The following is a 9,319-nucleotide window of genomic DNA, read 5'->3' as shown; positions in this document are numbered from 1 at the left end:
GCAGTGACTCAATATTTTAGGGATTTCATATTTGAAAGAAGTGGTGTTTGATTCTGCAGGATGCTGAAAGTAGCCCCAAGGAATGCAGGGCAGTCTTAACACCACTAACTTCAGAATACAGAATGCTGTTTAGCACTTCTAGGATTAAGTCTTGCAGGTGGAGCTTATTTATATCATGTGAACTAACTATTCCTATTTGTATTGGTTTGGTATATCAGACAAAAATAAATTGCAACAGTGCACTTAGCATACTGGTTCTGTCTGGTTTCAGTGATGTCTACCAGTGATGTTAGGCACATCACTGTTCCATTTTCAAACAGAATGGAAGTAAAATACTCTGATCTAACACTTAAAGTCCAGTACAGATCCAGCAATGGATTCTGCTTTAAATATTTCACCATTATTTCAGAGCAATATTTGATTGCAAAGGAGATTTGTCAAAACCTTTATATAAGTAACTCTTAAATTAATTCCTACCACCTTTCACTTAAAATAGATGAAATATGAAATATAAACAATTTGTGAATCTAGTTCTTGTATTTCTGTAAGTAAGAGAAAGCAAACTTGGCTTTTAAGAACTGTATTAGTTGGCAAATAATGAATACATACATTTTAGACATTCTATTCTGAGAATCTTGTGACACCTTGGTTAGGTGACCTACTTCTTTTTTTTTGTAACCCCTTTAGGATGGCATCTTTTCCATGTGCCATAAAAAGTCATATAGAAACAAGTAAGATGTGTAATAGGAATTCCTTCCCTTCCCTTGCTCTGTGACACTTTTGTTAGCAAACTTATTTCCAATATAATCCATTATTTCTTTTATTCTTAAGTTAGATATATTCATCCTTTCTCCTTCACTCTCTGTTCTTCCTTTCTTAGCCCACATAGAAATCAGGGGGAAAGTCTACTTCTTTATATTAATTGAGCTTTTTTTAAACAATTTTCAGTAAATTGATACAGAAAATTAATCGCACTTTAAAAAAAAAAAAAAAAAAAGACCCACTGGAGCCTATTAGTGTATAGTGCACTGGTCAAATGGGCCACGAGGTGCTGTGACCTGGGATGGGACTGGGCAACCTCAGCAGAGCAAGAATCCCTGGTTCTGATGCCACATCTGCCATCAAACCAGCCAGCTGATGCTGGGTAGGGAGGAGGGAAATGAGGTGAATCATTAGTTCTGATCTTAATTGCCATTCTTATGCCATGATATTGGGCTACTTTTTGGGCTGTTGAGCTGTTCCCTTTGTGGCCCCCTTGTGGAAGCGCAGAGGAGCACACAGCCAAAGCCATTCAAAAATATGTAGACATTTTAGATGTTTTAGAAGCCACCTCAGGATTTTAGGCATGTGGAAGGGCTCTCATGATTTCTACTTTTAAATCAGTGTCTAAGTGTCTAATTCCCTTTTAGAGAATCACTGGCTTTTGTGCAAATAAATATAATTTTCATCAGGGAAAGGGCTGGGATTTAATTTTGATCCTGAAGTCATTACTCATATCTTCCTATTAGCACAGAAGAAAAATATTCCAGGATTGTATTTGTAAATACTTTTCTTCCAGTTTGTCACAGTTTGTTTGGTTTTTTTTGTTTGTTTGTTTAATTATTATTTTGCCTGGTTTTGAAGAGGACAGAATAGATGTGAGCTTGTAAGAGGCTTTCGCTTATGTCTTACACAACAGGCTGTCATGGAAACTTAGTAATCATGGGGTGAGAGGTAAAGCCCTGTTCCTGATTAAAAACAGCTTAAAAAAATAGTAAATATAAACAGCAACTTTCATATCATTTTTGCAGGCATTTTCCAGCATGGAAAATTATTGTTAGAGACATACTTCAGGAATGAAGCACAAATGGAGTTAATAAAAATTTTCTGGATGAAATTGTGTTTTATAGGAAAACTGGATGCTCATTAAAGATAGTAGCTGTAAAGAGTTCCCTTTTGGATACAGTAAAAAAATAACACTTTTAGTCATTCCAACTGAAAGATTTTTAAAGAAAACCAAACACCAAAACTCTCTCACAAGTATTTCCACAACAATAAAAAATTCAAGTAAACTATTAAAAGAGATTTGGCGGGGCGAGGCGAAGTAAGTTGAAGGATGGCAGTTCTATAGTGTAGGAAGATGTAAAAATGAATTTTCAAGTTGGTTAATTCAGGTAATGAAGAAAGTGATAACTAGAACAAGGCAAGCTTAAAAAACTATAAAATAAGCAGATTCAAAAGTATTCACTTCGTAAATAATGACATAATAATAAATAACTCAGAGCCCCATTGTTTGGGTAAAAAGCATAGTAAATTATTTTTTTAATTTTGGGATTTAAATACTGTTTTGAAATAGCAGTTGCATTTATATAGGCTGTGATCATTACTATGAAATATACCTAATTACCTATCCGAGTTGCCATTAGAAGGAAAAATATGTGATCAGTAGTATGCTACTGCCTATTTGGCTCAAACATCTGTCTCAGACAGTTGTCAGTTTGAGGTTTTTTTCTGTTTGCTTCAGTTTGAGATCTTGTGAGTTTCATCAGCTTTATGGAAAAACAGAATAAGATGTTATCCAATAGGTTACATCTCAAAAAATGCACAATATCTTAATGTTTTGTTTTCTGGTAGTTCTTTCTCCTTGGTCTTATTGAAAGCTTTTAACTTCATGCCTCAGATGAAGAAATGTGCTCACACCTTGGCCAGTCTGTGGTGCCTTCCTCATGGTCCTTCCCAAGCCACTGCATGGAGCTGCGTCAGATGCTCCTTTCCCAGGACTCTGGAGAGACACAAAACGGCTTCATTTCAGTCTTAGCAAGACATGGCATCGCACTTTATTTTCAATTACAGATTAAGTATTAATTTTGACTTCGATATGCTTGGCTCTTTTGTATATGTTAAAAAACTTTCTATTTGAATTTCCTATTTATATTTATCCCGTATTCAAGGTGTGGATTTGGGACAAAAAAGTATGTGTGGACTTTTTTTTTTTTTTCCTAGAGGTTATGTCTTTAAATAGTTGTGTTCCTTGTGCAAGGCTTCTCCAAAACACTGATTTTAGACTTGGGGACAGCACTATGAGTCAGCACTACAAACATTTTCTTTAGACCCTTGGGAATATCTGGAATTCAACAAATGATAGCTAGTAGCTGCTTGGGACGTGCTTAATAGTAGGTTAAATGACTCATTCCTGGGTCAAAAGAACTAGCAGGAATTTGTGCCAATATAGCTCTTCTTGTTACATATGAAACACAGATTAGCAGATTTATTCTTCATGCCTGTATTAGTCTAACAGTATATGATTATTTTTAATAGGATGTACTACATTTCTCTTACAGAAGGTCAGGATTTGAGGTATTTTTCTTTCTAAGTACAAAGTGAGAGAGAGTTGTTAAAGAAAAGTTGAGACAGTTGTTAAGTGATAATTTTACTTTAATCTGTACAATATTCTGTAGGAACTAGTTTCAGCAATCTGCTTAAACCATGAGAAGCAATCTAAAATATATCTTAACAAATGGGAAGCCCTTTAAGAAGTGTTGATTGTAATTTATTCTTTTCAGAAATGATCCTGTCATAACATTATAGAGATAACCTGCATTACTGCTGAGCTTTATAAAGATTCTTTTTATCTCTCACATGTTTATGATCATCTTATGAAGATTAGCACTATTTTTTTTTTCTGGTAACCTAGATTTTTATTCTCAGAACCACATATCAGAACCATTAAAATGCTAATTACTTTATTTATCTTGACATAGAAAGATTCTTGCTGGCACTTGACGAATCCTTTTATGAATACTAGTACATCTTCTCAAATCCCATCAGAGCTGCACAAACTGTACAAACCACATTATGTTTTTTTTCTTGTGCATGTCAAAAGGTATGTTTGTTACAGTTGGCTGCAAGGTCCTGACTTCCAAGGCAAAGCAGCACACACTGGGCAGAGCTCTGTCGAGGGATTTTACTGGGCCCCTGGTCCTGCAAGCACTTTTGTTCATGTTTAACTTCTGCACAGAATAGGTAGTTATATGGGCAAGCACAGGGATGTGCTTTTCCAAAATTAGCACCTCTAGTTATGTAAAACTCCACAGCTTTTTGGTCCATAGCTGTGGACAAGCCAGAATCAACAGCAGACTAACTTTTAATCAGTTTGTCATTTGGGCTTCTACAGTGTTTTGTTTCAGTCTGTGCAAGAGTTTCAGAAACTAATGAGGATTTTTTTTTAATTTAAAATTCCCTGAGCATGAATTTCCGCATAAGTCTATGAAAATATGTTCGTACTCTTTTGACAGTATAAGAGAAGGTCTTAAAGGACCTTTCCATAGGAAAATAAAACAAATAAAATAGTTTGTTCTTTCAGTGCATTCCTTCTATTGTGATCAGCAGTTTCATGGCAAGAAGAGAATTTCCGATCGACTTCTTTATTGAAAGAATGTGCTGTGAAAGTCCTTGGAGTATGCAAGTCAGAGAGTTGTTGGATGAGGTGCGTTAGATAATTCCAGTGTGATATAATTGCTAAGGAGCAGAAAAGAAGTCTCTAAAGCCAGAACGTAAGCTATAAAATAAACTTGTAGGTCAAAACACAGTTGGATTTGTAACTGGAAACAAAATGGGAGCCAAAGTGGACTACACAAAGTCTGGAGAGAAACAAGAATTTCCTCCAAGCGAGAAGCTGACTATCTCATTGCAGCTACTTGGCTCCGGACAGCACTGTGCGTGCTCAGTCTTGTCCAAAGTGCCTCATATCTGGTGTCCTTCACTGGTACACACCAGTCCCTGTACCTTCATGAACACCTCTCTGGTGCTGCTGTGTCACACACCCTCCAGCACACAAATACACCTTCTGGCTGAATGTACAATAACGCGCCTCTGCTGGGTGGTAACATAGTCTTCTTGTAGTTTCAAGTGTGCATGACTGAAAACACACGTGAAACTATGTCTGAGTGTCCATAGGACCTCTGAACCAAACACTACATAGTGGGGACATACTGATCTACCCCACAGTGCTCTAGATATATAGCAGGACAGATGCAAGCTATTTTATTTCACCTGCCAGTGCACTCCCTGCCTCTTGGCTGGGAGCCAGCGAGGGTTCTAGGTTTGAATGCCTTTAGCAGGGTAGCTGCTCTGTGCTCCTGTTCCCAGGATTAAGTTTTAGAAAGTCAAATGGACTGCAGCAGCACTGCTCCTATCTGTCTTTGTAATGATCCATAAATTTACTGTTATTACCAGGGGTGAACTGTTATCACAGCCAGGTGATAGCTCTGAAGGAACCAGAAAGCAGCCAGAACCATGATCTAGTAAATGGGCTGAAGTTGGACCAAGGGTTGGACTTGATGATCTCTGAGGTCTTTTCCAACCCAGTCCATTCTGTGATTCTATGATTCTGTGATTCTGTGATTCTGTGAAGGTGCACTTGCAAGTGACTTTCTAGTCAGTAGTGTTTCTACTGTTAATTTAAAGAATGAGTATGAAATTTTGAACTGATTTATACAACTCCTGAAGGATTTGAACTTCTAGTGTCTGTAACAAATCTGTACCATTATAAGGTCAAGAATAAAAATGAAGAGAGACAGGAAGCAAAGAGGGATCTGGTTAATACTAAATCTGACTTACTGTAATCTTGTGTCTGGCATTTTCCGTCAAAGGAAGATTCACTTCTGAAGACGCAATCCCAGAGGACCTGGTGCCTCAGTGTTAGAAATGGTACCAAAGAAAGTTTTAGAGATGTTGTGGTTACCTGGAGGAATAAATAATTGCTCATTTTGCAGTTTTCAGTGAGATGTACTGGAAATGGATTTTTGCAAACTCTAGAAACCTTATGGTACATTCACTGGATTGTTTTATGCTATGTGTTAGCTGAAGTTGTTAAATATGCTGATTGTGAAGTATGTTATGGCACTTGCAGACAAACTTCAACTAGAGAAATAATTTGCATGGTTACATTTCTATTCTCTTTGGAGACTAAATCCATGTAAGACGTAATGATGGTGCTCTACTGTGAAATAATAAGTGTTGGGTTTTTTTGTTCTTGATTACACAGTGAATAAAATTGGAAGAGTTCTAGAGATTGCAGTTGGTAGTGAAAAAAAGATCAAAAAAAAAAAAGGTGACACCCCTAAAATTTATATTATGGAAAAGTGTGAACAATCCTCGTGGTGGTTTGGTTGTCTGTTGTTTTGAGAGGAAGAGTTAGTCCATTCTGGCATTGCTGTCTACTTTTTCCTGTTTCATAATTCAAAATCCTGATTTTGAATCAAATCCTGACCCCAGTGACATAACCTGGAATTTTGCTTTTGGCTTCAATCTGACCAGGTTTGTGTATTTAAAACCAAGAGTTGTTTGTCTTGCTGGAAATATGACAACATGTCCTGGACAGCTCTGTGTTAATTCTCCACAATGCAAAAGGTTTTGAAATGTGTGTATATACATATGCAAACAATGCATGTATATAAAATGTCCAGAAAATATTTTATAGGTGTTTATAGATGCTATAGAAAGAACTATGATTATAGGTAAATAATATGTTTACAGGAATACAAATTTGAAATTAAACTACTTTCTTAAGCTTGTTCTACCTCATTGGAAATACAGAATTCCAATTCCCCTGTTTAAATTTGGGCCCATACCCCTGTTAAAACCACATCTATATGACCTGAATAGTCTTCAGTTCTATGGCCACATTTAGAAAGTAGTTGACAGTAGTTATCAAGGTTTGTTTTTTTGTTTGGTTTTTTTTCAGGGTTGGTTGCTTGCCATTAACCTGGCAGGAGTGTACCAGAAAGTGATCGAAGCAGAACCCCAGGCTAGCCACACACTGCCTTGATACTGTGGGAAAGGTATGCCTGAGGAAAACTAGCTTTTGAAGCCAAGTAGAAATGGAGTCTCTGTATTCAGCAGATAACGAAGCAATTATGGCTTCTACTTTTTTTTGGCTTTTTTTTAGTGAAAGGGATGTTTCCCCATAATTAAGCAATAAATTGCTTAATTTATGGATTAGAAACAATTCCTAATGGATCTACATGGTTGTAAATGATTCAGAATTGGCCTTGAGGATATCAACTAAAATCTACACAAGTAATAATCAGGTAATTCATGAACTTGCTATAGGGTGATGGTTTAGGGAAAAAAAAGCCCAGATGTTGTCATGGTTGAGAGTGATGCTCCTTTAAAGTAAGTTCCATATATTTCCACACAAGAAACCTAACCTGTTTAGCAGCTTGCTCCTCCATCATAATTTCTTCATAATTTCTCTGTTCTCTGACCAGGTACAAAATGCAAAAGTGTTAAAGTTTGCGTTGAACAAGGATGAGATCAGCTCAAGGGGAACAATGAGTATGTTGTCATTAGTGCTTCAAGGAACAAGACCTTTTCTCTTCACACCTTTATTGCACTTTAAGGAAAGAATAGCTTTGGATAATGTAAGAAATGTCATCTGGATTTGGGGTCTTGAAATATGGCCTGCCCCTGTGGAGCACACTCTTTTTGGAGGCATCTCTCCTTGGATCTGGGAGAGCTGAGGAAAGGTTGTCTTTGTCTCCTCCATGTGGCTGCAGGACTTTCCATGGGGGAAGGAAGAGGAGCCTTCTGTGCTCCTGCAGCACTGGCAGACTTGACACTCAGGGAAAACTAAAAGCTGAGAGCAAGGTGCTGGGGGCTGCCATATGGTTTTTCTTCATATTTTGTTAGGAAAGATTTTTTAATGATGAAAAGCATAGGACTTTTCTCAGCAAGACTCATATTTTCAGTGTTCTCTGAAAAAAAAAAACCACAGGGATAGTGAAACAGAAGTGTTTTAAAGGGAACAAAATGCCATGAATAGTGTTGACTGGAAATGCTACTACATGTTTGGGCTGGAGTTGTCTGCCATTGGAAGTAATAAAAATACAGCTGTATATTATCCATTGGGGTTTGGCTTATTCTGGAAGCTAATTTTTAAGAAACTGAGGATTATTTATTGGTTGTGTAAGGGGAATATTTGGGCTGTTATAATTCCAGTCTTCAACTTTTTCACATTTCAAGCCATATAAAGGAGAACAAGATATATGGTGTATCTACCCTAGTTCAACAGAATGGGCTTGAACTATTATTATTAATAATAATAATAATAATAATAATAATAATAATAATAATGTTCTGAAATTTACTCAGCAAAAGCAGTTTTCATGCTACAGTACTGGATTCAGGTCTTTAGAGTGTCACAAAATATCCTTCAATATGATTCAAAGACAGTTTATTTTTGACAAGGAGAGTGAACATGAAAGTAGGGAAGACTTTGCCTCCACAGTGGGAGCCCATGTTTGAGACCGACAATTTTGCTTTTCCTTCAGCTTGTGTAAAAGAAACCACCAGGGTATGTGGCAGGTACCCTCACAACAGTGTGTGTTTTATATGGAATCACATATGTGTGTTTAAAAGTAGAAAATGGCATTCCAGCAGGATTTTGTGTCTTGAAGAGAGTGGGTATGATTTATCAGAGCAGCAGCAAAAATTTCTGTCTCTCCCCACCTTAACTGGGCAAATAGCTGTCCAGCTCACAGCCCTCCAATCACCCGGGCTGCCCAGCTTCCACCCCTTCCACCACAGCACCAGCAGCTCGCACACCACCTACAGATGGCTTTTAAAGGAAAAATTGTAATAAAATCACTTTCAGTCATTACTCTTCCATTTAAGACGGCAGAAGTTCGGGACTGGGTAAGAGGAGCAGAAGTTTGCCTGGCAGAAGTTGCTCTGAATCAGGTTTGTAATGACGTTTACTGCTGAAAGAATTAACCTGAAAGCAATGTAGTGTTCTCATAGGAACCTTTGCCTTTAACAGATGTGCTTTTTGAGGAGCAAGACTGGTGGTATGCAGTGTTACAGTTAGTGTACTTTACAGCATTATTGTGCCTCTGACAAAGTGCAAATTACAATGTTAATATATAGACAATGTGGTTTATGTTTTTCTTCCCAGTCTGACTGGAAGGTGTTCCTGCTTTTGGGTGATAAATCTTTTCCATTTTATACATAGTAGACTTCTGTTACCGGTGCTGCTTGCCAATTTTAGGGCTTTAAATATTCTTTAAATACGCTATTTAAAATATTCCAAGACTTTAGAAATTTTGTTAAAATCTTGGGCAGAACATCGACTTCTAAGACACTTGTAGTAAAATCATGTATTGTCGGTCCATATGTGTACACATACACAAATCATAGACTATATCTAGTTTTGCTTCATCTCTGAATTCTTTTACTTTCATATATTATTGCACAAGATCTAATCAACACAATACTGCAATTTCGACTAAGGTTAAATATACAGAAGTGCAAACAAAAATTTTCTCGTAAATTCTACAGA

This window comes from Nesoenas mayeri (assembly GCF_963082525.1).
Source record: "Nesoenas mayeri genome assembly, chromosome: 4".
In the NCBI taxonomy this organism is placed as follows: domain Eukaryota; kingdom Metazoa; phylum Chordata; class Aves; order Columbiformes; family Columbidae; genus Nesoenas; species Nesoenas mayeri.
This window is presented reverse-complemented; position numbering follows the sequence as displayed.